The 27942-nt window shown below is 42.4% G+C and overlaps 1 protein-coding gene and 1 non-coding gene across 6 annotated transcripts in view; one reads left to right on the top strand and one right to left on the bottom strand.

Annotated features, from left to right (window-relative positions):
- The window catches only part of LOC111759351 (ral guanine nucleotide dissociation stimulator-like), a 127376-nt gene that overhangs the window by 45623 nt on the left and 53811 nt on the right, over positions 1–27942 (top strand). The gene's annotated exons all lie outside the window — the stretch shown is intronic.
- LOC111760110 (U7 small nuclear RNA) lies at positions 20432–20493 on the bottom strand. Its single transcript, XR_002793900.1, has one exon. It is a non-coding gene; the product is annotated as a U7 small nuclear RNA (small nuclear RNA).

The following is a 27942-nucleotide window of genomic DNA, read 5'->3' as shown; positions in this document are numbered from 1 at the left end:
CCAATATTCCTTTTCTCCATCATGTTTGTTTATTCCTTGAATTACTGGCCCTTAACAATGGGACAGTCATTATGGAGGGACGCAGAGGGTCAATGCTGACTCCCTCTAAGGTTGCTCTCTAGTTGGATTACAACAAAGGTTGTGGACACCAGGTTAAGTACCAAGTGGAATCTGAGTTCATACTTGTCAGAGACCCTACTATGTGACTCGTAGGATTTTTTAAAAAATTTATTTTTATTTATCCTCTCCCCCTTGCTGCTTGCTTGCTCTCTGCTCCCTGTGTCCATTCCTTGCGCGTTCTTCTGTGTCTGCTTGTATTCCTTTGTTGCATCATCTTCCTGTGCCAGCTCTCCATGGACACAGGCTGTCAGCTCTGTGCAGGTGCAGGTCAGCTTGCCTTCTCAAGGAGGCCCTGGGAAGCAAACCCAGGGCCTGCCATATGGTAGACAGGAGCCCAGTTGAGTCTCATCCTCCTCCCTACCTCACAGGATTTTAGCATCGGGAGGGTCCGTGGTAACGATATAATCCAGTGCACTAACTTTTCTTCCCAGTGCCTATGTGTCGTGGCAGAGCGTCTGGCTGTGACATCAACATGAGGGTTGACAGATGATTCTATGTGATGTCTCACAACTCTCAGGATTTTGATCTAACGCAGAGTCAAAAGGCCTTTCCTTTAGTATTGGAGATCAGAAACTATGCCAGAGTCTGAGGTTATCTGCACAGCTAGCTTCCCTAGGCCCTGTGATTTGTAGGCCACCTTATAAAGATGGACAGTGTGGTCTCTCTGTAGACTGTAATTGTAAGCACATACACAGATGATGGAAGCTCCCTTGCATGGCTTCTTTTTTTGTTATTTTGGTTGTTTTTTTGGTTCCCTTTTAGTTGTTTGTTTGTTTTAAGATTTATGTATATTTCTTTATTTCTCCCTACCCCTCATTGTTTACACTTGCTGTGTCTGTCTTCTTTTGTTCTTTTAGGCAGAAGAACCTCTAATATGACAGGGAGGTGCTTAATCACTTAAACCACCTCTCTTCCCTGTTTTGTTTTTTCTCTCATTGTTTTTCCTTGTGTCTCTTGTTGCATCATCTTGTTTTGTCAGCTTGGTGTGGCTGCCTGCTGTGCCAGCTTGCTGTCTTCTTCAGGAGACACTGGAAACCTCTTCTCTCTGCTTTGTTGTGTCTCTTGTTGCATCATCTTATTGTGTCAGCTTCCCGTGTCTGCCCATAGTGCCATCTCACTGTGTTCTTTAGGAGACACTGGGAACCAAACCACGGATCTCCCGTAAGGTTGGCAGGACCTCAGTCTAATGAGCCACATCCGCTTCCTTGTGTGGTTTCTCATGGTCCCATGACTGAGTGATAACTGCAGGTCTGTAGTGCAGAGCATTGGCGCCACATGCCTGGGTTCACATTAAGGCCCCTCCCCTTGGAGCACCAGAGCTTGAGCAGTCCCTGTCACCTGGGGGAAATTCATACAGTCACCCCCCCCACAAGCTCACACACAATCTCACAGTCACCCCACAGAGACTCACACATCGATTCTCGTAAGCCTCCACTCAGCCTAACCTGTAACCCCCAATTGAGCAGATCCATCCCTCGGGACTGTGGAAGGAAGGACAGAACTCCTAAATGGAAAACCTTTCATCATATCCTCATTCTACTTTGAACCTGGGACCAGGCTAGGTCTCCAGCCTACAGCTTACAGGAAGCCCCCTATTTTATCTGTTTTTCCTGTTACATACTTTGATGAGCCTAGAATAGCTACCATTTTCATTTACTTTCAAGGTCTACTACAATCGCAGAAAAGAAAATACAGTAAGGATTGGACCATATTGTGTTGTGTTTGTTCACGGCTTGGTGATTTTAAAACACAGATGGGAAACAGTGATAAAGTCAAAGCCCCCCTGAATAAGCACGACAGATACCTGTGGGTAGTATTGGTATTAGAATAATATTGAGTCTTACCACCCATGAACAGTGGATGTCTAGACATACGTTTAGGTCTTCTAAAGTTTCATTCACCTATGTTTGCTAGTTGTTGAATTGCTTCACCCTCTCATTAAATTCATTCTTAGGTGTTGTATTTGTTAGAGCCTAAATGAGTGGATTTTCTTTAAAAAATCCATTTCATATTATTTTTGGCTGTATAAACAAAACTGACTTTTGAGTGTATGTGTAGTACAATTCAAGTTTACTTAATGTCTTCACTTGTTCCAGTAGTGTTGTGGATTCTTTGGGATTGAGTATTTAAAACTCTATGTCATCTGTATTAGGACAGTTTACTTCTTCCATTCCAATTTGGATGACTATTTCTTTTTCTTGCCCATTTGCTCTGGCTATAACTTCCAGTATAATGTTGAATAACAGTGATGAAAGTGAGCTAACATCTTGTTCCTGACCTAATGGGAAAGACTTTCATTTCAGTCTTCCGCTTTTGAGTGTGTTAGCAGTGGGTTATGTCGATGCAGCTGTGAACAGAGTGGAATGTGTTCCCCCAATGACCGTCCACTCAGAGAGCAGCAGAAAGCCCCCAGGATGTGGGGTGCCTGTGAGTGCATTTCTAAAATCCTGGAATATGAGCTAATTGTCTAAGACCTACATTTTTGTGGTTTTGAATTACATATTTCTTACTAATATGCACGTGTTCAAGTTTTAATAATAAGATGATAGTATGCCTGAAATGTTTGTGTTCTTAAACTTTAAAAATTCAGAAAACCCTATTAAATGAACTTTTATTTCTATAGGTTATTTATAAAATAGTACTTTAACTGGAGCAAGAACCAAGTACTCACCGGAATCCTTGAGGTCCATGAAAAGTACAAAGATTATTTTGCAGGATGTTGGTGTATGTTCTTGATGATAGATATAAAGCCATAAGGTGGAAATATTTTATTCTAGATATTAATGACACTGAACCTATGTGATAGTGAATCTAAGGCAATGGAAATCTTTTAAAAATTTGTTGAATATGAACTGCCATTGCAAACACGAAGTATGTATGAAAAGATTGATATAAAATTAAATAGAAAAAAACTCTGTAGGCAAATGACTCAAAGTATAAAAACAAAAAATTTCATCATAAAATAAATATAAGAAACTAAAATCTAATGATTGTAGGAATACAGTACATATAAATATACAAAAAGAACATAATTTAGAAATGAAATCCAGTATAACTCATTGAAACAACTTAGTGATAATTGATTTTGAAAATATATGGACCTTTCTAGAAAATGACTAGATTTTGGTGATGTGGTAATGTTCTCTTCAAGAGAGGAGTACATGTAAAAGAATATTCAGTAGTCAGTTGGAGAAAGAAAAAAATAGATAACAAAGGGTGCAATAGATGTAATGAGAGTGAGGGCCCATTTATAAGAATGATAGAAGTACAGAATCCAGAAATATCAGCAAGAAAGCTTTCATCCTTTCAAAAATTTCATGAAATATCTAGAAAGAGAAATCTGTGTTGTTGAGAAAGCTGTTTTGAATCTCACTTTCATCCACAATTTTTTAAAAGTGTACGAATACCAACAGAAAAAAATGCATGTTACTTTGAAGTACCTATGTAATACAGGGAGAAAGGGAGTAGGTGAAGAATATCCTACCACGAGTGAAAGCTCTTCATCATGACTACATGATGTTCTGAAATGTACTTTCTGAAAAGAAGATAAAAGGCATTAACAAAATGAAACAATATATGATAAGACATAAGTTGAAAAAACTCAAAGTGAGTGAGAATAAGATAATAAGAACAATGGGAAAATAGTTCAAAAGTGAAATGTAATCTCTAAGAAATAGGGCGACAAGATGATGCTTAAGTAGAAAGCGAAGGTTAAAAGAGTAGAAAGGGCTAAAAACAAATTAAGTGGAGAATGTTAAAATTTGTAAAAACAAAACAAAACAAAAAAAAGCCTTTCTGAAAAGATGAGGAATGGTACAGATGGTCCAGTGTCTGCACCCTGGAGTGCCTGGACCAGGAGGTGGGCGGGGCCATCCCAGTCCCTAGGCCCTGGCTGGGCCCTGCGGTCTGGGTGGGCCTGCATGTGGGTGGTCCTGGAAGCTGCCCCCTCTCCCCTCCTCCCATGATGCTCAGCTGCAGGCTGCAGGCCTTGGCAGGTGGTGTCCAGGCTTCAGCGGCCAGGCCTTGGGTGATGGCTGTGGCTCCTCAGGTGCCAGGCCACCTTGAACTCTGCAGCCTGGGGATGTTTGTGGGAGGTGTTAGTCCTGTGCACTGGGGAGGGAGCCGATCCTTCTGCTGAGTTTCTTGTCCTTTACTGCACTGAACGTCCCAGCGGCTGGAGTGGGAGGTGGTGCATTTGTCTGCCGTGGACCTGAGGGGACTCCAGAGCACCAATTTGTAAATTAACGTGGTGTGATCCTGCTTGTCCAGGGCAGTCCTGGTTTATGTCTGTTGTGCTACCTTTTCATGTCACCCCCTCTCACTAAGAGTATCCTGATGTGACTTTATGTTATATGGTCATGTTATTGGGTGTATAATGAAATTTACTTAAGAAAATTTGACTTAATGACTGAATAACTTAATAATTTAGGTAAAAGTTTAAAAATGCACACAAAAACGGGATGTACAATTAACCACAGATATATATGCTTGTACCTGGCTGGCCTGTTCATTCAAGGAGGTGAGAGAAATTGTAAGTGGGTGTCTAGGAGGGGGTAGAACTGAGGGAACAGAGTGGAGAGAGGGAGGCTTACCTTTAAAATGTACCTGTTTCAACATTTGACTTGTTTTTTATTAATATGAGCATGTGTTTCTTTTCCACAAAATACAAAATAATAATAAATATAGATTATGGGGAGGGGTCACTATAGGCATTTGAAGTATGTCCTGTTGTGTGCATTTTCCTTCCAGGAGGCCCCTAGCAGCTGAACATTCCCAGACAATAGGACAAAATTTTGGTTTTATGTTCATGTCCTTTGTTTTTTGAAATGTCATTAATTATTGATTGAGAAATTTAATGACCATAGAGTTATTCTAATTACACTTTTGTTCCTGTATGAGTTTTGATAATTTGTATCTTTCAAGGAGTTTTGGGTCATTACATGTAAGTTATCAGACTCTTGGACGTAGGGTTGTTCATAGTCTTGTTTGAGTATCCTTTCAGTGTCTGGGGAACTAGTAGTGATGACCCCTCTTCCATTCTTGGTATTGATAATTTGTATCTTCTCTATTTTATGTTTGGTTAGCCTAGAGGTTTATCAGTTTGATCTTTTCAAAGAACAAACTAATGCTTGATTTGGGCTTAGTTTTCTTTTTTTGTGAGTAATGTGCAGGAGTGCACTTACTGGGCTGTATGATAAGTGTATATTTAGTTTTAAAGAAACTGCTAACTAGTTTTCAGAGTGACTATACCATTTTTGAGCAATATATGAGGAATTCAACTTCTCTGCATTCGCAACAGCATTTGGTATTGTTTACTTTACATTGTCTTAATAACATGTAGTTATACCTCATAATGGTGTAATTTGCATTTCCCTGATAGTTAATTATATCATGCATCTCTTCATGTACTTATTTCCTATCCGTGTATCTACTGTGGTGAAATGTTTGTTCATGTATTTTGCCCACTTTCTAATAGTAATGTTTTTATGATTGACTTTTGGAAATTCTTTTAATATATTCTAGATAGGAGTTCTTTTTTTTTCCCTAGAACCATGTCTGGAGTTTGAACCTGGGATCTCAAAAGTGGGAAGCCAGCATTCAACCACTGAGCCAAATTGGCTTGCTCGAGTTGTTTTTTTTTGTTTGTTTGTTTGCTGGTTCTCTGTTGTTGTTGTTGTTTTAAAAAGAGGTATTGGAACTGAAGCTGGAACCTCCCATATGGGAAACAAGCACTCTCGCTTGAAACACATCCACTCCCAATTTTCTCAATATCTGTTCCAGATATCAGCTCTAGATTTTCTAGATATGTGTTCTTTCTTTGTCATAAGTTTGCAAATATTTTTCCCCATCAGTAGTTTGCCTTTATAGTTTATCTTTTGCAGATCAGTATTTTAAAGTTTGTTGAAGACCGATGTGTCATTTTTGTTTTTTATGGATCTCTCATTCAGTGCACTCTTCTTAGGATTCTGTCTCCATGTTTTCAAATGTCAGATAGTTTCGATGATGCCCCAGTATTTCTATTGCCTATTCTGACCACTCCGATTCTGCTTCTATGTCAAAATTAAAAAAAAAAAACTTTTGTTTTTCAAGTGGCTTTAGATGACATAAATGTTTCATCAGAAATATAGGGGATTCCCATATACTCTACCCCTTCCCCCTATCACACTTTACCCCATGAACAACATCTTTCATTAGTGTGGTCCGTTTTTTACACAGCTACTGCTTTGTCTAATCCACCATGTATCTTGCCTGCACTACTGTGAGAGCTGCCTACCTGGTCTGCATTTTGATCCGCTTTCCACTGTGGTCCGTTCTTATCCTGTAGCCGGAATGATCCTGTTAAAGCCTAAGTCAGGTCCTGTCCCTTGTTATTTTTTACTGAACCCCCATATATTCCCAGCTACAGTAAAATATGAAGTTCTTATACTGGACTACAAGGACCCTCCACAATGTGTGCACCAAGTTTTAAAAACAGTTTTATTGAGATATATTCACATACCATACAATCTATGAAAAGTGTCCACAGTTACTTTTAGTATAATCAAAGAGCTGTGCACTCATCACCACAATCAGGTTTAGAACATTTTCTCACTCAAAGAAGAAAAGCCCCATACCCCTTAGCAGTCACCTCTCGATCCCTGTCATCCCTCAACCCCAGCCTTAGCCAACAACTAATCTTACTCCATCTCTATAAATTTATTTATCCTGACATTTTATATTAATGATATAGTAGAATATGTTAGTACTTTATGTCTGGTTTCTTTCACTTAGCCTATTGCTTTCTTAAATTGTTGAAAATTTTTAATAGTGAAGTTGTATGTTTATAGAAAATTCATGTGAAAAATACAGTGTTCCCATATATCTCTCTGTTGACACTTTGCATTAGTGTGGTACCTTTGTTAAGATTGATGAAGGAAAATAAGATATTACTGATACCTATAGTCCATAGTTTTCATTAGGTGTTTTTTTTTCGATATAGCATCCTATTATTAAAAACATATAATAGTGTCATACATTTGATATAATTCATGAAAGAATAGTCTTGTATTTGTACTATTAACTCCAGTCCATCATCCACAACAGTGTTCACTTAAACAGTCCCATGTTTTGGCTTCTAACTTTCCTTTCTAGTAATGTACATGACCTTAAACTCCTCCTCTCAACCACACTCATAAACATAATTCTGCACAGTTAACTACATTCCCAGTAATGTGCTACCATCATCATATCCGTTCCCAAATATTTACAATCACCCTAAAGAGAAATTGTGCACAATACAAACATCAACTCTACATTGGCTACACCCATTCTGTCCCTTGGTAAGTTATATTCTAGATTCTAAATCTCTTGAGTTTTCTTATTATATTATTATAATTAGTTAATATCAGTGAGATCATACTGAGATTATTTGTCCTTTAGTGTCTGGCTTATTTCACTGAATATTCTCAAGGTTCATCCATGTTGTCACATGCATCTGGGCTTCATTCTTTCTTAAAGCTGGATAATATTCTGTTGTGTGTATTTACCACATTTTGTTTATCCATTCCTCTCTTGGTGGGTATTTGCTGTTATCTTTTGTCTTTTGTGCGTTAACATTGGTATGCAAATACTTGTCTTAAACTGCTTTCATTTGTTTTGGATATATATCTAGAATTGGGATTGCCAGGTCATATGTTAATTCTAATTTAACTTTTTGAGTTACTGCCCAACTGTTTTCCATACTTGGATCCATTATTTATATTCCTGCCACCAGTGTATAAGGTTTGCTATTTATATACATCCTCACTAGCACTTGCTATTTTCCAGTTTTTAAAATAATAGCCATTTTAATGGGTGTGATGTGATAACTCATCATACTTTTAATGTGCCTTTCCCTAATGGCTAATGAACGAGCATCTTTTCATATGCTTATTGGCCTTTTTATGTCTTCTTTGAAGAAATGTCTGTTTAACTACTTTGCCCATTCCTAATGGGTTTGTTTGCCATGCCCCCCTCCCTTGGAGGTTAGCTGGTGACCGTCTTCCTTGTCCACTTGTCACTGGCTATTTCTTTGATGTGGAAATAGCCCCTCACCACTTGGCTGCTTCCTCCTCCTTTGATCCCCAGCTCTAATCTTGTCTCCTCTAACTTAGGTAAAAAAAAAATTATTTTGCGATACCAGGGCTCGACATTGAATCTGGGACCTTGTTTGTGGGAAGCTCGCACTGAACCACTGAGTTGGTTTATTCATTTGCTTGTTTGTTTTTAGGAGGCACCAGGAACGAAACTTGGGACATCCCGTATGGGAAGCAGGCATTCAACTGCTGGAACCACATCCACTCCCAACATCTTTCTTACTGCTCTGTTATCCTACCACTCACCCCTCACGTTGTATTTGCTGATTCTTTATCTCTTGCTCACTGGATTGTAAATGACTTCCTATAAGGTTTACATTCCTCTCTCCCTGCCCTGGGCCTAGCACAGGGTCACATACACAGTCCTCACTCACTCACCATTTAGTAGAGTGAAAAGAGTGGAGGACAGTGCCTGGTGCCTGAATCTTTCCACCATCTGTACGATGCCTCTCCTGGCAGGGGAGGTGCTTTCAGACCATCACATTTGCAGGACTTGGATGTAGTTGAGACTCGCCGTGGACTGTGAGGTCAGCCCAGCTAGGGTGGAATTGTGACTCCTGTGAAGTCATATTCACAGGGTGTAGCCTAACGTTAGACTTCCCTGTACCTAGATCCTGACATGTACTTGCTGGGTCACTTCGGGGACAGTACTTGAGATCTTTGTGCCTATCCCTCATCTGTTAAATGGTGATTAATAAACATACCTAAGTTTTAGACTTTGTTTTATAATTAAAATCTAACATTAGCTTGCCTGCCTCCTCAAGCAGCCTCCTTCCATTCTTATTCCTCCAAAAGGAGAGTCATGGATTCAGTGGGTCCTATGTGTATTTTCAGGTAAATTGTCCAGAAATATGTCATATCTTAGACCTATGCATTTTACTGTTTACAGAGTGGAGGTGACTTTTCATCCCTTGTTCACTCTGGTCCTAAGGCCTTGATGTCAGTCCCACACTCTCTAGGTGAGCTGTGATTTGTCTAAACCTTAGTTAAAAGCAAAAATAATCACCAGTTTCCAAACACTAGATATATTAGGTGTGTTTTATTGTGTGTACTAGCGATGACCCAGCCCGTTCCACTGTCAGACTCCCCTTCCCTGGGCCCACCCTCTTCACCCCAGGCTCCCCATCTACCAGTACCTTCCCCCAGGCCGCTTTTACCCTGGGCACCCCATCTGTCCTTTCCCTGAATCCACTATATCTTTTTTCTTTTTTTTAAGATTTACATTTGATTTCTCTCCCCTTCCCTCCCACCCTTGTTGTCTGCTCTCTGTGTCCATTCACTGTGTGTTCTTCTGTGTCCGCTTGCATTCTTGTCAGCAGCACCAGGAATCTGTGTCTCTTTGTGTTGAATCATCTTGCTGTGTTAGCTCTCCGTGTGTGTGGCTCTGCTCCTGGGCAGGCTGTGCTTTTCTCATGCAGGGCAGCTCTCCTTGCAGGGCCACACTCCTTGTCCATGGGGCTTCCCTACACGGGGGACAACCTGCGTGGCAGGGCACTCCTTGCGTGCATCAGCACTGCACGTGGGCCAGCTCCACACGGGTCAGGAGGCCCTGGGTTTGAATCCTGGACCTCCCATCTGGTAGGCAGGCGTTCTATCTGTTGAGCTAAGTCCCTTCCCAATCTTGAATTCCCATCCCTTAAAGTCAAAACACATTTTTAATATTTCTGGGTCAGGTTTCTACTCAGGTTTCATCTGTTGTGCTGCTTTCCCCACCATATTAACTGGGACATCAGAACTTTAAAGAGTTAAGTCTGGCTTCATCTGTCTCCAATTCTACACATCAGTGGCTTCTCTATACTTGATTTACAGAGGATAGATAAATTACATAAAAGAAAAAGAACCAGGTTTTTAAATTTTATTTCTCTCCCCTGCCCTCCCCCCCCACCACGTAGTCTGCTCTGTTTCCATTTGCTGTGTGTGCTTCTGTGACCACTTCTATCCTTATCAGCGGCACCGGGAATCTGTGTTTCTTTTTTTTGTTGCGTCATCTTGCTGTGTCAGCTCTCCGTGTGTGCGGCGACATTCTTGGGCAGGTTGAACTTTCTTTTGCACTGGGCAGCTCTCCTTACGGGGTGCACTCCTTGCACGTGGGACTCCCCTACACTGGGGACACCCCTGCATGGCAGGGCACTCCTTGCGTGCATCAGCACTGCGCGTGGGCCAGCTCCACACAGGTCAAGGAAACCCGGGGTTTGAACTATGGACCTCCCATGTAGTAGGCGGATTCCCTATCCATTAGGCCAAGTCCGCTTCCCAGAACCAGGTTTTATTTATAAAACATCTGGAAGACTGACAAGAAAAATGGGAAGGGCAGGAGGCATCCGTGGGCAGCAGTGGGCTCTGCTGGCTCCACGTCTGGAGGGGACGGGCCAAGGCTTCCTCTCCTGTCTGAGTAATCTGACTGCTGGGATCCTGCCAGATGACAGCCCCAACCCCCAACTTCTGGAACAAAACTGCAGGAAACACAGAGGAAATGGAAACCTTTGTCTTTGGGGCTCCATTTGGCTCTGGGAGTGCAGAGAACAGGCGTTGATTTGTATAACACTTTTAAGGTTGACAACCCTTGGTCCAGCCTGCAGGAAAGTGGACAAGGCTGCTTCTTGAGGTTCCGCTGCCTCAGGCCAGCATTTGCCTCTTAAAACTTGTCATGGTAGAGCCGCACCTGGAGAGAAGTGAACGGGCTGACGGCCCAAACAGTTCTGTCTCCTGCAAAGCTCTGACTCATGGTGACAGAACCCTGAAGGCAAGGCTCCTCCTGGTGGGTTCATGAAATTAAAGGCTGGGATGGACGTGAATGTAAATCCAGTATGTCTCTGAGAGGCGCCAGGTCCTCCACAGGAAATAAGGGGGCCGTGCCGGGGCAGACCCCTGGGTGTTGGGCAGCATGTCGGGCATTAGTGCCTTCATCCACAGGGTTACTCTTCGGGGTGCTGGCCCCTATGTTGGCCATAGGGTGCTTTGGCTCCAGGGCCCAGGTCTTTAGGCCTAAGCTTACCCCAAAGTGATACGTGGTGTGGGGGCTCCACTCCTTTCTCCTCTTACACTAAGTGCATCAGTGTTGGAGCTCAGATCTGTGACCTCTACTTGGCTCCCAAAGCTCTTATGTGCTGCTAAAACCCTGATCTGGAGACGACTGGGGTGATGCTGCCGTATGTTGAGCATCGCTGCCTCGTGCTGGGGTTGAAATTTGTCACAGCACAGGGCGCGTTGGTGGTGGCTGCAAAGCCAGAGGCATTGCCTGTGCTGGAGGAGAACACGGTGGGGTGGACCCAGAGGCCAGCTGGAGCCTGGCATGGCTGCCCAAGATGAAACCTCTAGGTATCCACCCACCAAAGCTAGCAGTGGTGATGCGCAGGGGTGCCTGGCCTTCAGCAGAGTTGAGGTGGGAGCTGCCAGGTTTTCAAATTGGAAAGAATGGTCAAAGCCGAGGTTTCCAGGAAGCTGCCCACCAGGGACTCCACATAGGAGCTGGGGCGCTGCTACAGGGTTAAAGGGGAGTTTACACTTTGGGGTCGGGCTGCAGAACCCACGTGTGTGCAGGCTGGGGGTGTCTGTGGCTGAGGCAGCGCTGCCGCTGGATGTGCCTGAAGGGCCTGGTCAGATGGGAAGAAGCTGGCACTGCAGCCAGCAGGAGGCCCACAGAGCAGTGGAGCGGGGAGGGATGTGGTATTCATCAGGTGACCCGAAGGTCAGAGGAAGATGGGAAGTCAAGGCTGCAGGTGTGCTTGTTGAGGGGCTGGAAGTGGCTGCAGAAGCAGCCTCTGGAAGGCCCGTGGAGTGAGGGTCCCCAGGCCCAGTGGTGGAAGGGGTGTCCATGAGAAGGAGTCAGGAGAGTCCACACACACCGGAATCGCTGAGCTCATTCTGAATATGATGGGATACCTGCAGAGGGAGGAGGTGCTGGGAGCTGTGGGGAAGGCAGAACCAGCATCAGGCATCAGCTGCAGCCATCACAGAGACTCGGGGATGCAGAGGGACCCCTCTCTCCCCATTCAGGGGTCTCCCCGAAATGGGTTTTACCATGAAGGAGGAGGACCCTCGGCAGCAGCTGCAGGAGCAGGCTCTGGGCTTCTTTCACAGTGTCCACCTCCTGTGGGTCCGGGATCCAGGGCAGAAGAGGACCTAGCACACAGCCCAGCCTGGTTGGTATCTGATGATGGGTGGCAGCAGGGCTCAGCGAGGTGAAAGAGGCTGAGGGGAGAGGGTGTGCCAGCACGTCAGGTGGGGCTGGGACAGTGAGGAGAGGATGGGTCTGCTGAGCAGCATTTCTTCTGAGGCAAAGGACCCACCGAGGTGGCCACTGCAGTGGATCCCAGGATGAGCCCTGGGCCTGGGGTGTCCTTCCCACATCTCCTCAGCTGTGGATTATTGTGGGGGATGCAGAGGCAGCTGGTGGAGGAGCAGTCCAGGAGCAGGCCAGGGAATGGCTCTGAGGTGCTGCATTCTGGGGTGCTTCAGTCTTACCACCCGGGGAACTGTTGATTCATCCAGCGCACTGCTTCCTTTTCCTGGGTCTAGATCCTCAGCAGTGACTCAGTACCCTAACTGGTGTGTGTGTGTTGTGTGTGTGTGTGTGTGTGTGATGGCAGCCTCAGGTGGGCCCCTCACCTGTGTGACAGCAGAGGAATCTTGCATTAATGGTGCCTGGAACTGTCAGATGTGGGTAGGGCTAAGTTTTTTCTGCTCTGACGTGACTGGAAGCCTGGTTAATTTGGATCTTTCTCGGGGTTTTCATGGAGGCCGAGGAGATCCGAAGATGCCCATCCTCGCTCACATTCTTTGTGTATCTGTAGAGCAGCTGGGAGACAGACAGGGCTGGATCTCTTCCCTTCTCAGGGGCAGCAGACCTGGAATGGAGCTCTCTGAGTTCCTGACAGCATTTCCTGTGTGCATGGTTCAGAGTTCCAGGAGTTCTGGGTGGAGCTGCTTTCTGTGCTTTGGCAGGGAGTTTTCTCTTAAGGCCCAGGTCTGGGCAGGAGGGAGGCCAGGCCTCCCCTGACCCTCAAAGGCCTAACGCAGACTCTGCAGTCCCAGAGCCATCGGAACCCTTTTTCTCATTATCCTGAATGGTCTTTGGCCTTGTGAGGAGCACAGCTTGCCCAGGGAACTGCACCCCTAGGATTAGGAATGCCTGGTAATTCAAACTAGGGGGCCATGAAATGGAAAGTCATAGGTAGGTTCCTCCAAGAAACCCAGACGCCAGTGACGACCACAACCAAAATCTCTTTAAGTTGTGTCTAGTTCAGGGACATCATTTGTTTGTCACTGGTTAGGATTCCTCTCTAGACCACTAGAATTAGCAACATATTGTCAACCGTAGCTATTTATGTTCTTTTTCTTTTTTGTAAACTTTAACCTCTGAGTACTTAGTGTGTGATTTCGAAATATGTTCTGTGACTGAAAGTACGAAAAGAAAAAAACAAAACCAATCTCATGCTCTAGCCAAGAGAAATGAATATTTTTGTTCACATAAAAACCCTGTGTGCCACTCTTTTAGCTTCTTAATTGTGTCTCCTAGATAAAGGCTATTTTGGTTCTCCTGTTTTTGACTTTGTTTGGAATTGTTTTCAGTGTTCTGGGGATAATTTCTCACATACTAATCAGTTAATGTTTTAACAATTCAAGTAAAACGTAGATTCCTCACAGTCGTATAGAGTATTTAAACCCCTACTCTTGGTTATACTTGTCATATGCGTTCTCTGTACATGTGGTATGGCCATCTACCCCCAAAATGGTCTAATTTCTGCCAAATATTCATTTATATATTAATAAATTTAATGGTGTCTGTTCCTGAAGATGTTCCTTTCGCATCTTTATAGAGCAAGTTGTCTAGTGATGAAATTGGATTTCTCTGTCCTCTCCATCTTCTTTTTTGCCTTGAATCCTTGGACAGTTTTTGATGTATGTAGTATTCTGGGTTGATATTATTTTATTTCAGCACTTCAAAGATCCTGTTTTACTCTCTTCTGGACTCTATCGGGTCTGAGGAGAAATGACAGGCCTTCAAATTGTTATTCTCCTATAATGTGTCATTTTTCTTAGGGTCCTTTCAGAATTTTTCATCTTTGATTATCAGCCGATATCTTTAATGATGTGTCAGGGTGTGGTTTTCTGAGCTTCTCAGATTTGTGTATCACAAGGTGGGATAGTGTTCAGGCTGTTTTAGCCCATATTTACTCTGAACCATTCTGTGTCATCTACCTTCAGCATTTAGCATGAATATTTACTGTGCTACAGGTTTCTGAGGTTCTGTTAACTTTAGTTTAACCTTTTTGCCCGCTCTATGTTTTTCATTATATCACGTTACTGCTCTAAGTTCCATGTCACTGATTCTTTCCTCTGTTACCTCCATTCTCTTATTTATCCCACCCAGGGAACTTCTGAATTGTGGATTGTTGTGAACTTAGAAAACGAACATACATAGCATCATACAGGGCTCTCAACCTCACCCTACCACCAGTGCCTTACAATGTTGTCAGACATTTTTAATCATTAAAGAGCATCCTCAGAATATTACTAGTAATCAAAATACCTTATGTTTCGTATATTTTTCCCCAAGCCCACCCTACTACCATTATTTTTATATGATTTATATGTGAATATGCATAAACAATAAGTGTGTAGTGAAAGTTGTGAACTTAACAAAGCAAACATGCATAACATCATAAAGGGGTCCCATACATCAGCCCACCACCAACAGTGTTCATTTGTAACAAAATATGAAAGAATATCATCAAAATCTTACTACTAACTATAGTCCTTATCTTACATTTGGTGTGTTTTTCCTCCACCCTACCCTATTATTATTTTTAAAATATATTTTTTTGACAGAAGTTGTAAACTTAGGAAACAATCATGCACATGTGTAGAATTCCCATACAACACCCCTCTATCAACATGCCACTGTGTGGTGGCACATTTGTTAAAGATTATGTAATAATATTCGGTTATTACCAGGTTCATAGCTTATATTTGGCACATTTTTTCCATACTAGCACATTATCAACACAGTACATCTTTGGCATATAAACATTAATATTACACTATTATTGTTAACCACAGCCCATAGGTCATTTCAGTTGTATTTTTCTCATGCTTCTCCATATTCCCACCCCCCTGCAACAGTGATGTTTATCTCCTCTAGATCACAAAGGACACTCTGTCCTCTGTGCCATCAACCGAAATTCTCATCCACCTGTGTTAGTCCCTAGATTATTCCCTAGCTTTCTGTCAATTTGCCTTTACATCCCTAGACTACACTTTTCAGTTGCATTCCCATTTATATAACAGGTGTTAATCACTCTAACGTATTACCATCAGCTATATATGTTTCTACCCTTTTATAGTACAGTTAACTAAAACTTCTACATACATTAAATATCAGTAGTCCATGTCAGTCCCGCTCTTATCTCCTTGAAGCATCCACTACCTACTACTGAGTCTTCAAGATACTTTACTACATTTTTTTTCTAGAAGCTTTATGGTTTTCGCTTTTATATTTAGGGTTTGGTTCTATTTTGAATTAATTTTTGTATAAGGTGTTAGGTAGGGGTCCTTTTTCTTTCTTCTGGCTATGGATATCCAGTTCTCCCAGCACCATTTGTTGAATGGATTGTTCTCCCTGAACTGGGTACATCTGACCCGCTTGTCAAAAATCTCTTGACCCTTGATGTGAAGAATTGTTTCTGTTCCTTGAGAGAATCAGTGGCTCTCAATAGTTTGAGAAGTCTAGTATTCAAGCCCTCAGCATTGTTGCAAGTATCTGTAAATCTGGTCCCTGTAGTAGTGAAGATTGATTGTCACTATGGGCCCTGAGGGGAAGGGGGAGAGGTATAGAATAGATGGAAGCAAGGGTAACTAGGGGGCAGTGAAAGCGCTCCACAAGATCATGTAACGATGAATATAGTGATGTGGGCTATGGGTGGAAGGCTCTTTGTCTCTTCAGAGATAACCTAAGCTGAAGGCTGTGGGTGTGGAATGGTAAGAGGCTGCAGTCCTGCCCTTAGGGACAATGGCAACAGGCTCCAGTCCCAGGAAACAGTTTAACAATGCAAGGGCTATAAACTTTTAAGTATTTAGGGGAAATGCAAAAAGTTAATATGCTAAAAGCTTATCTAGAATATCTGGAGTCCATGCTAAAAGCTTACCTAAGATGTGGAAGATATATATGCTAATTGAAGCCTATTGAGAACTGAAACAAAGGGACCATTTGGCCTTTCCTCTCTGTATAAAAGACATTTGAAAATCTTGTTCAGAGCTCGGGATTCAAACAGAAAGTTCCCGAGTCTGGCCGGCTGTCAATAAACCATTTTTCCTTCTCAAAATCATTCCTGAGTCCTGGCCTCTCTATACTCAAATAATTGAACTTCTCTCAAATTCTACAACAATAGGACATATTAATGTACACCAAAAATGTATACAAGTCTAAAAACTAAAGTGTAAACCATAATGTAAACATAGGGAAACTAAAAATTTAGAAATTTTACAGTCTGAAATGTAAACCCTAATGTAAACCAAAATGGAACCAGGTTTGAAAGCTATGTTTCAAAATCAATATATCAGCTGCAGCAAATGTAACATGAATATGTAAAAAGATCATTGCTGGGGAAGGGGGAAAGGGTTTGATATTGAATATATGGGAGTCCCCTCTATTGTGTATGTGTTATCTAAAACTTTTTTGAAGACAAGGTTAAAAATTAGAAAAAAAGTTTTAAAAAGAGGAATGAATGTAGACACTGAGGAAGAAATGAAAGAAAGTGCCTTGCCACTGTACGTACAGAGCAACACCTCTTACAGTGATGAAAGCCAAAAAGTTAAAAAACAAAGCTTTATGATATTTTTTATTTTTATTAATACACCACTTTACTTTTTCTTTATCTTCATATTTCTAAATTAGTATGTGTATTTCTAATCTTTAAACCCATCACTATATTTCATTTTCCTATTGATTGCATTTGGCAGTATATTAGACTTCATTGTTGAAGAGGTTTTCGACCAGAGAGAGTTTCACCTATGGGGAGGGGAGGAGCACTGGTGTGGGTTGTTATCCATGCGGGTTGCATGGTTGGGAGGGTGTTCTCCAGGGCATGTATATAGGGGCCATAAAAATGTTCTGATATATGTTGGGTGTTTTTATAGTAGTTACAGTTACAAACGACAACTGAGGGAGTACAGAGTTCCTACTCAGGGAAGTGCTGTAACATTCCCCAGTGGAACACCAGTAATCCCCCAAGTGCAACAGCAAAGACCAACAAGGAAGGATGGTCTAACGATGAGCCCTTGATAATGATGATTATGCTTTTGAGGCTGTGTGCCTGGAATGTGAACTAGGCCTAGAGCTGCAGGGTGCCTAAGCGTTAACCTCTTGAGAGCCTCCATGTTGCTCAAATGTGGCCAATATCTAAACTAAACTCAGCACGTAAATGCAATACCTTCCCCCCCAGCGTGGGACATGACTCCCAGGGATGAGCCTCCCGGGTGCCGATGGATTATTACCAGTCACCAACTGGTGATGCAGCTAGAAAGAGACCTTGAATAAAAGGTCAACTCAGATCAGCAGAATATCTCAGCCTACATATAGGATCATGTGTTAAAAACTGCTGTTTTACCTTGAATAAAAGGGGGAAATGGCAAAGAGAAATGAGTATACATGGATGACAGTCTTCACAAAAGAGTTAGAAGGTCATCAGAGGGGTCGTGCTTACGCACGCTTCAGCAGGACCCCAGAAACAGCTTAAGGAGATACAACCCTAGGTACTGGTTCTCCTGAAGGCTATGGAGACCCACAGAGTATATGGTCATGGCAGATGGATTTTTGAGTTCTGTGTCATGTCAATAGGCCCTACTTTGGAATTTGTGCTCCTGAGAGTGATGGAGCTGGACTCAGATATGACCTGTCTACACATGCCTCTTCTGTCACTTTTACTGAACCTGTGGTTCATATTATGGATGGTGTATACTGAGGGGACTTGAATCTCTGAACTGCCCATATACCAGCTGGGCCCTGAGCCTCAGCAGAGTTGGCAATCCCTACTCTCTGGTTCATTGGACTTACCCAGGTCAGCTAACAGGGAGGTGAAGATGGTCAACCACCACACCAGGTAACAAAGAGTGCCTACAGCTGCAAGCAGGAGAATTGCATCCATCAGTTATGAGGAATCTATGCCCCTTCTTTATATAGAGGTAGAGTGGACATCACCATCCCCAGGGTCCACAGAATGGAGGAATAAAACATGGATTAGAGTGGACTTACTGATATTGTACTATAAAACTATTGTGACTAGTAATAGAAGAAATTGTATCATTGATGTGAAGAATGTGGCCACAGTAGTTGCTGAAGGCAGGGAGAGGGAAGAAGAGATGTGATGAGGGGGCATTTTTGGGACTTGGGATTTTCTTAAGTGATATTGCAGGGTCAGATGCTGGACATTATATATCCTGCCTTAACCCACTGAATGTACTGGGGGGAGTGTGAACTACAGGGTAAACTATTATCCACGTGGTGCTGCAGTGCTCCAAAATGTGTTCGCCAAATAACGATGAGTGTGCCACAATGATGGGTGGGGGGGGGGAGGTTGTTAGTGTAGGAGGAGTGGGGTGGGGGGATGGGGGGTATATGGGAACCTGTTTTTTAATAATACAACCTTTTTTGTGATGTATCTTCAGAAAAATACAGATTACAAAAATGATGGAGATGGAAGTTGGGGACTGCATTATATGGGCACCTCTTATGTTTTTTTAATGTAACATTCTATGTCATCTATTAACTTTAATAAAAAGAAATTTGTTAATAGAATAAAAACTGATGGTTTGCGAAACCATCACTTCATTTCCATTGGACTGTGTATCTGTCTTTATTTCAGTACCATGGTGTTTTCACCAGTATACCTTGGCAATACGATTTAAAGTCCAGAAGTGAGAGTCCTCCAACTTCACTTTTCTTCTTTAAGGTGTTCCTGGTATTCAGGACCCCTTAACCTTCCAAATAAATTTGATAATCATTCTTTCCAATTATTTTTAAAATGCTTTTCGAAGTTCTATCAGAATTGCATAGAATCTGTATATCAATTTGAGTAGAATTTACATCTTAATGATATTTAGTCTTATAATATGTGAGCATGACATGTTCTTCCAATTATTTACATCTTTTCAAATTTCTTTTAACAATGAGTTGTGGTTTTCTGAATACAAGTTCTGTATAATGTTTGTTAAGTTGATTCTTAATATTGGTGTTTTATCTGTCATATTTTATTTTCACCACTCTTTTGACACTTTCGGTTACTTTTTCTTACATACTCTATATTTCTATACTCTCTCTCCTGATTTTTCTTTTCAGGCTGTAACATACCCTTTAATATTTCCTGCAAAGCTGGTCTCCTGGTTATAAACTCAATTTCTGTTTATCTGTGAATATTCTAAACTCACCCTCAATTTTGAAAGACAGTCTTACCGGATATAAGATTCTTAACTCGAAATTTTTCCCTCACAGTATCTTAAATGTATCATACCAATGTTGTCTTCTTTTTATGTTTTTTAAGAATACCCAGTTTATTAAGGGAAACTTAACTTTATTGTTAAATATGGGGAATGTGGGAAGCACATGTGACTCATGTGATAGGGTCTCTGCCTACCATAGGGGAAGTCCCAGGTTTGGTTCCTAGTGTCCCCTGGTGAAAAAGAAGAAGAGAAAGTGTGCCTGTATGGTAAGCCATTGTCTGTGAGCCATATGTCTGCACTGAGCCAAGTGCATGTATGGTGAGCCGAGTGCCCTCATGGTGAGCTGAGTGTCCACATGGCAAACTGAGTCCCCACTTGGTGAGCCAAGTGCACACGTGAGTGCCTGGGTGGCATACTGAATGCCCACGAGGGCCATATGGCGAGCCAGTGCCTGCATGTTGAGCTGAGTGCCCACAAAGTGAGTCAGCACCTGTGTGAGTCATGCAGCAAGATGATGATGCATTGAAAAAGAGACAAGGGAAGAGTCAAGGTGAAGCACAGCAAGAGACCAGGAACTGAGGTAGTAGAATTGACAGGGAACCTCTCTCCACATTAGAGTTCCCCAGGATGGAATCCCGGTGAATCCTAAAGGAGAAAGATGAGAAGACAAAAAAGAAATTGATAAAGAAGATCACACAGCAATGAACACAGCAATAACAGCAGGGCAGGGGATGGAAAGAAAAAAAAAATATGGGGAAAGTAAGGGTCTTCCAGCAAGAGCCAGAAGACCTACTAAACAAATTCTCGAAGACCTGTAACACTCACCACTCTCTCTTGCCTCCATGGGAACTCTGTTCTTAATCTTATTGGGTTTCCCTTATATGTTGTGCATTTGTTCTCTCTTTGTCTTTGGTATTTGACATTATAATTAATGTGTCTCGTAGTTGTACTCTTTGAAATTATACATAAGGGAGTGCATTGTGCTTCTTGGATATGGATATCCAAGTCCTTTAATAGGGTTGTGAAATTTTCTACCATTGTTTCTTAAAACATTCCTATTGCCCTTTTCCCCTTTTCTCCTTCTTGGACATCTTCTACACATATGTTTGCACGTCTTTTGTTGTCATTTAGTTCCCTGAGACCTTGTTCAATTTTTTCCATTCTTTCTTCCACTGTTCTTTTTTACTTTTGCTTTCAGAAGCTATTTCTTCAAGCTCACCAGTCCTTTTTTCTGCCTCCTCAAATCTGCTGTATATAGCTCCAGTATTTTTTAAATTTCATTTATTGCACCTTTAATTCCCATAAGATCTCCAGTTTTTCTGTGTGTACTTTCAAATTTGTGCTCTTCCAGTGTCATCTTTTTTAAATTTTTTATTAAGTTGTCTTCTTTTTTCAAAAGATACATAGATCACAAAAAATGTTACATTAAAAAATATAAGAGGTTCCCACATACTCTACACCCCATCTGCCCACTAGTCCCACATCAACAACCTCTTTCATGATTGTCACACATTCATTGCATTTGGTGAATACATTTTGGAGCACTGCTACACTGCATAGATTATAGTTTACATTGTAGTTTACACTCTCCCCAGGCCACTCAGTGGTTTATGGTAAGATACATAATGTCCAGCATCTGTCCCTGCAGTATCATTTAGGATAACTCCAAGTCCGAAAATGTCCCCACATCTCATCTCCTCTTCCCTCTTCCTACCCTCAGCAGCTACCGTGGCCACTTTCTCCAGATCAGTGCTCCAGTTTCTACCATTAGTAGTCACAATAGTTCTGTAGTAGAATACCTCTAGATTCACTGTAATCCATATTTTATTCCTCCATGCTGTGGACCCTGGTTTGGTGATGTCCACTCCACCTCTATATCGAGAAGGAGCTTAGATCCCACATGGTTGATGGGTGTGATTCTCCTGCTTGGAGTTATAGGCACTCTTGGCTCCCTGGTGTGGTGGTTAACCATCTTTACCTCCTAGCTGACCTGTGTAGTAAGTCCAACAAACAGGAGAGTAGGATTTGCAGCTCTGCTGAGGCCCAGGGCTAGGCTGGCACATGCCCGGTCCAGAGATTTAAGTTCCTTAGTATATACCAACCCCAGCCAACCACAGGTTCAGTAAAAGTGATGTAAGGTCACATCTGAGTCCCAATCCATTCGACTCAGGAACACAAATTCCATAGTAAGGCCCATTGGCAAGGCAATGAATATATTAGGCTTCATTTTTGAAGTAGTTTTTTACCATAGAGGGGTTCAAGTATGGCAGGCGAGGAGCATCAGTGTCATCTTAATATACCTAATCTCTTTAGTCATCTCATTGAATTTGTTAAGGTGATTTGTTTGAACATCTGTGATTAGTTGTCTCAACTCCTTTATGTCATCAGGAGGCTTACGTTGTTCCTTTATCTGGGCGATATCTTCCTGTTTCTTTGTATGGATTGCAGTTTTTGTTGGTGTCTTGCCATCTGGCTTATTAGGTGTATTTATTCTGGGTGCAGTTTCTCTCTTTAGTTTAGTTTTTTTTTGCCCTTTCTCCCTTGCCAGTTGTGTAGTAGGAGCCAAGGATATAGTTGGTGTTGAACACAATGGAGACTCAAGCTGCCCTTGTTTCCCAAGGACTGATGAATCTCCTCCCTTCTTTCTCCTTTGCAGGGTATGGATAGTGCCACAGCTGTGTGGAATGATCCAGGGTGTGCAGACCTAGACTGTAGTCACCTAGAGAGACTGAGGAAGCTTAAAGTCCCTTTCTCCCCTGCATTGGCAGGGATAGAGCTGCAGGTGTGGGCAACATGCTATGCTGTACATGTGCAAAAATGACCGTAGTTGCCCTGGTAGTCTTCCCAGTATTCAGTCTGCCAGCCGAATGTTCCTGCAGTTACCCAGAGAGGCTGGTGCAGGGCCCGCCAGCTTCCTCCCTGGTAGAGGTGGGGCTGATGCCTAGGCTAGGGCTGCAGGCTGATCTCAGTACAAGAAGCCAGTCCCTACGATCACTATGATTTTCAGCCAGCCCAGCTTCCCCTCATGCTGGGGGCAAAGTCGAAATGGTGTCTACTGGCCTCTTTCTGACTTGGACAGGTTCAAACTTTACCTGTTCTTAGGGTTATATTTCAGCCAGCCATATTTACTAATCACTAGCTGCAATCGGTGACCAAGCATCCCTTCCTTCCCTGTTTTTTGGGAAATGGAGCTTCCAATTCCAGAATAGCCCCTGAAGCAGTCAGAGTAGAATGATTGCAGTCCTCTGAGGCATGGCCTGTATTTTCCTGGAGAGACTGGTACAGGGTCCCACAGCCTCCTCCCTGCTGGAGGTGGGGCTGGGGCTTAGCCTAGAGCTACAATCTGATGAGGATGGAAAGAAGCCTGACCTTACCATCACTGGAATTTTCTCCTTTTGCCAGGGACAGAGTTAAAATAGTGGGTACCAGCCTCTTTCTGACTTGGATAGGTTCAAATTTTAGCCATTCTAAACATTATACTTTAGACTGCCTAATTTACTTTACTAATCAGTATCTGAAGCTGGTGCCCAGTCTTCTCTTCCTCTGCCATTTTTGGGAAGTGGAACTTCTGATTGCAGCTGAGGAATAGCTCCAAGATGTCTTGTGCTGCCTCTGGAAGATGGGCGCCAGCCTCTGGGGTATGGAGTGTTCTACTTATAAATGAGGATGGGCAGTGTCCTCCTTCCATGCTTTCAGGGATGTTGCAGGATGCTCTTTGGGTCTCCTGGAGCCCCCAAACAGGTGCTTTAGTCGATAGCTCAGTGTGATTACTAACTGTCCTGTAGCATGAACTGACTCTTGGAACTCCTTCCTCTGGCCACCATCTTGTTGGTTTGTCCTTGAATTTAGATGTTTTATATCTAGGTATAAAGTTTCCCTTTTACATCTTTTTGTTGTTTGTTTCTTTGTTTTGAACTATCTTTTTTTTCACTCCAAGAAGAGTATTTACCTTTCTCATTGAGCAGAGACTTTATTAACTGCTTTGTCTCATCATTCTTTCTGTGGTTCCTTTGGGGCTGTATCTGCTGATTGTTTTTTTTTCCCCTGGAGAACAGACCAGATTTTTCTAGTTCTTTATATGTCATGTATGATATGGCATGATATCCTGGTTGCATGTGCTTGTTATATAGTTGTGAGACTTCTGAAAGATTGATTTTGCTAGTTGGGGCCTCTTGCTATTCCATATGAATTTGAGGATGAACTCTTTCCATTTCTCAAAAAAAAAAAAAGACTGTAGAGATTTTGAGAAGTATTGCATTTAATCCATAGATCACTTTAGGTAATATCTTGCCATTTATTAGGTCTTCTTTAATTTCTTTCAGTAGTGTTTTGTAGTTTTCATTGTACAGGTCATTCATCTCTTTGTTTAAATTTATTCTCAGGTATTTTTTTCCCTTTTAGGTGCTGTAGTAAATAGAATTGCTTTTTTCTTAAATATATTTTTTATTTTTTTAGAAGATAAATAGATTACACAAAATTTTATACAGAAATATAAGGGGTACCCAAATGCCCCACTCCCCACACCTCCCACCCTTCTCCACATTTAACAACTTCTTTCATTAGTACGGTAAATTCACTGCAGTTGATGAACACATTTGGAGCATTGCCACTAAGCATGGTTTATAGTTTATATTTAGTTTACACTCCCACTCAATTCTGTAGGTTATGGCAGGGTATTAATGTCCTATATGTGTCGTTGCAATGTGATTCAGGACTATTTCATGTCCCAACAATGGCCCCATATTTTACACCTCCTTTTCCTCTCCCTGCCTTCTGCTCCTCCAGTGGCCACTCTTTCCACATAAATGATATAATTTCTTCCATTGCTTGAATACCAGTATGTCTGTAGTAGAATACAAGTAAGTCCCCTCAATTCCATATTTTATTCCCCAATCCTGAAGATTCTGGGATGGGTGATGACTACTCGACCTCTAATTGAGGGGAGGCTTCAATCCTATATGGCCAGTGAACTGGAGAGTAGGTGTTGCAATTAATGGAAATGGTAGTTTTTTTCCTTAATTTTTAAAAAATTTATTGAAGTATATCACTCATACAGAAACATACATAAACAATAAGTGTATGTTAATAGTTTTGAGCTTACAAAGCAAATATAAATAACATCAACAGGACTCTTATACCTACCCTGCCACCAATACCTTGCATTCTTGTTAAACATTTTCCAGTAATGATTAAAGGGCAACATCAAAATATTTCTGCTAACCAAAGTATTTTTCCCCCAGCCGACCTTATTTTGTTGTCTTTATCTCATTTATATATGAACATACATAAACAAGTGTGTAATAAAAATTGTGAACTTACAAAGCAAACATGCATATCATCATACGGGATCTCATATATCGGCCCTCCATCAATACCTTTCATTATTGTGAGACTTTTTATAGATTATGAAAGAATATCGAGGAAATTTTACTACTAATTATTGTCCTTTTCTTATATTTGGTAGGTTTTCCCCCAACCCACCCTATTATTATTTTTTAATGTATTTTTATGACAGAAGTTGTAAATTTACAAAACAATTGTGCACATGTGCAGAATTCCCAAACAAATCCCCTCTATCAACATACCACACTGTGGTGGAATATTGGTTACAGATTATATGATAATATCATCCATTTGTTACCATATCCGTAGTGTACATATGGCACATATTTTCCATACTGCACCATTACCTGTACATCTTTGGCATAAATGCAAGAATACTACATTATTACTGCTAACCACAGTCCATCTGCTGCTCTAGCTGTGCTTTTCCCTTGTTTGTCCTCTCCCACCATATTGTATATGATCAAATAGTGATGTGCATTTGCTCCTTCTGACAAAGGACACTTGGATCTGTACCATCAACCGCAATTCTCACCCACCTCTTAGTTTTCTGTGCTATTCAGTTCCTAGTTTATTCTTTAGGCATTTATAAATGTAGACTGTTGAACGAGGGGCTCGTTGGGTTAAGGACGACGGAGACAGACTCACTCCAGAGATGGGTTCATGATGCACGTCTGCTTTATTGAGGAAGTTGCAGAGTTTATATAGCGGTTTGGCTTACGGGGCATAGTTGATAGGTGGAGGGCTCATGGGAGGAGGGTGAGGCAGGGCTGGAGACATTTGGCTCAGTGCTGGTGCGCCATCTTTTGGGTGTGCCCAAAAGCGTATGGACTAGAGAGTGTGCTCATCTAGTCGCTCGCAACACAGCCAGGCTGAATGTCTCTGCCGCTCTACCTACCTCTCCCCCTCTGTTATTAATTAGAGCCAACTGTACTAATTTCAGTTCTTCGATTTTTTTGGGATAAAGCTTGAAGGTTTATGTTGATACATCAATAGACAATACATATGACAACAATTAAGATTCCTATTATAAGCCATAGCAGAAGGTTGGGAGGCGATAGGAGGGACAGTACATGCATATTGCAGCTAGTAAAGAGGTGTCTACTCCAGAGGCTCGGGTGTTGTTAATCGATAAGATTTGGGATGTTAATAGTTGGGTGAGGTTGAGGAACTGTGGAGCATCCGTGTCCACAGGCATAAGAAGAGGTGGATGTCGTACTGCGGTGCAGAGCAGCTTTCCGCGAGCGGAGTTTGCTGTGAGGATCGAGCAAATGAGGAGGAAGAGGGTTTCGGGTGTTGCAGGGGCAGGGGCCATACGTTGGGCTTCTGTGCATAATGATTTGATGTTTCCCCGTGTGATGTTACGCGTGGTATGGGCAGGAGTACGGTGTTGACAGCGTCATCTCACAGGGCCACCTCCTTCTCGCCATTCTTCCAGGGACAAGTTATTTATGTCGCCTGCGAGTTGAGTGACTGTCTGGGGGGTCATCTTCGGTGGCGGAGGATCGGCTATCTCGTTTTTTGAGGGCACGGCAGGCCATATCAATCTGCTGGGCACCCAGATGGGCTGGTCTGCATTTTCTGGAAGGACACAAGCAGACCCTCATCCCTTTACTAGTAGGGGATGGGGCCCGTTCCATTGTTGCGTCAGGGGGTCTTTCCAGCGCTCCAAGGGCACTGGTGTGGGTATAGAGCGGCCTCCCTAGTGCTTGTTGGCACGAGAGTGACCTTCAGAATTGAAAGAAAAGTAATTTAGTGTGATTAGGGCTTTTGTTATGATGTTTTTGGGTATATCCCTAGGGTCCTCCCCATTTTGTTTTATTATATGTTGTTTCAGGGTGGCATGAACATACTCAACTATGGCTTGACCCTGTGGGTTGTGTGGGATGCCTGCAGTGTTTGACCCACCATTCAGAACAGAAGGATTGGGAGGATCGGGAGGTATAACAGGGCCCGTTGTCTGTTTTTATGGCCCACGGGACTCCCATTTGTAAAATGGCTTGCAGTATGGCAGAACTAGCATGACGGGCACACTCATCAGAGAGAGCGGTGGCAAACACAAATCCGGAATATGTGTCAATAATTACATGAACATATTTTGGTGTCCCAAAAGAGGGGACGTGGGTGACGTCCATTTGCCATAAGCTGATAGGATGTAATCCCCTTGGGTTGACTCCTTGGGGTTGAAGTAGTCCTAGTGGTAACGGGACCGCATTGGGCGCAGGTGCGAGTCAGATGTTTACATTGTTGATGCGAGAGTGAGGAGAAAAGCCACTTGAGTGCGTGTGCAGACATATGGAATTTGGCATGTAAGGTGCGTGCTTGATCAATAGCAGGTGCGGTGAGTATTGAGCGAATTGATTCGTCTGCTTGTTGGTTCCCTTGTGCTAGAGGGCCAGGCAAACCACTAATGTGCTCTAATGTGTTGTATGTACCATGGCTGTGCTCTATTTTCAAGGATAGCCTTGGTTTGGGTTAACAGGTCACCTAGTTGGGTTTTTCTTGAGCGGAAGACTGCATGTGGAAGGCTATGTAGGGTTTGTACCGCATAAGCACTGCCGGAGAAGGTATTTATAGGGATATTCTGACAATGATATAGCGCAAGGAAGAGTGCATATAGTTCTCCGAACTGTACTGAGCCATCATGGGGGCATTTTATAATCCAATCCATTTGTTTTTGTTGTTTTATGAGTATTACACGAAATGCCTTATTGGTGTCCGTAAATACAGGGGTTTCATTTGGGAGTGGCTTGGACCGCGGGTAAGTGTTCTCATGGAAACTGCACGGCAATTGCTCGAGGGTGGAGAGAAGTTTGTGAGCGGCCGATGATTATCTATTTGCCCAGGAAATCCTGCTACAAGCGTCTGCATTTCGAGGTTGTTTTGGAGGAGGCGAGTGATATGCTCTCCTGTAAGAGGCAGGATTAGT

The sequence above is a fragment of the Dasypus novemcinctus genome, chromosome 22 (assembly GCF_030445035.2).
Source record: "Dasypus novemcinctus isolate mDasNov1 chromosome 22, mDasNov1.1.hap2, whole genome shotgun sequence".
NCBI lineage: Eukaryota > Metazoa > Chordata > Mammalia > Cingulata > Dasypodidae > Dasypus > Dasypus novemcinctus.
Note: the sequence above shows the minus strand (reverse complement) of the source record. Positions and strands in the feature narration are given on the sequence as shown.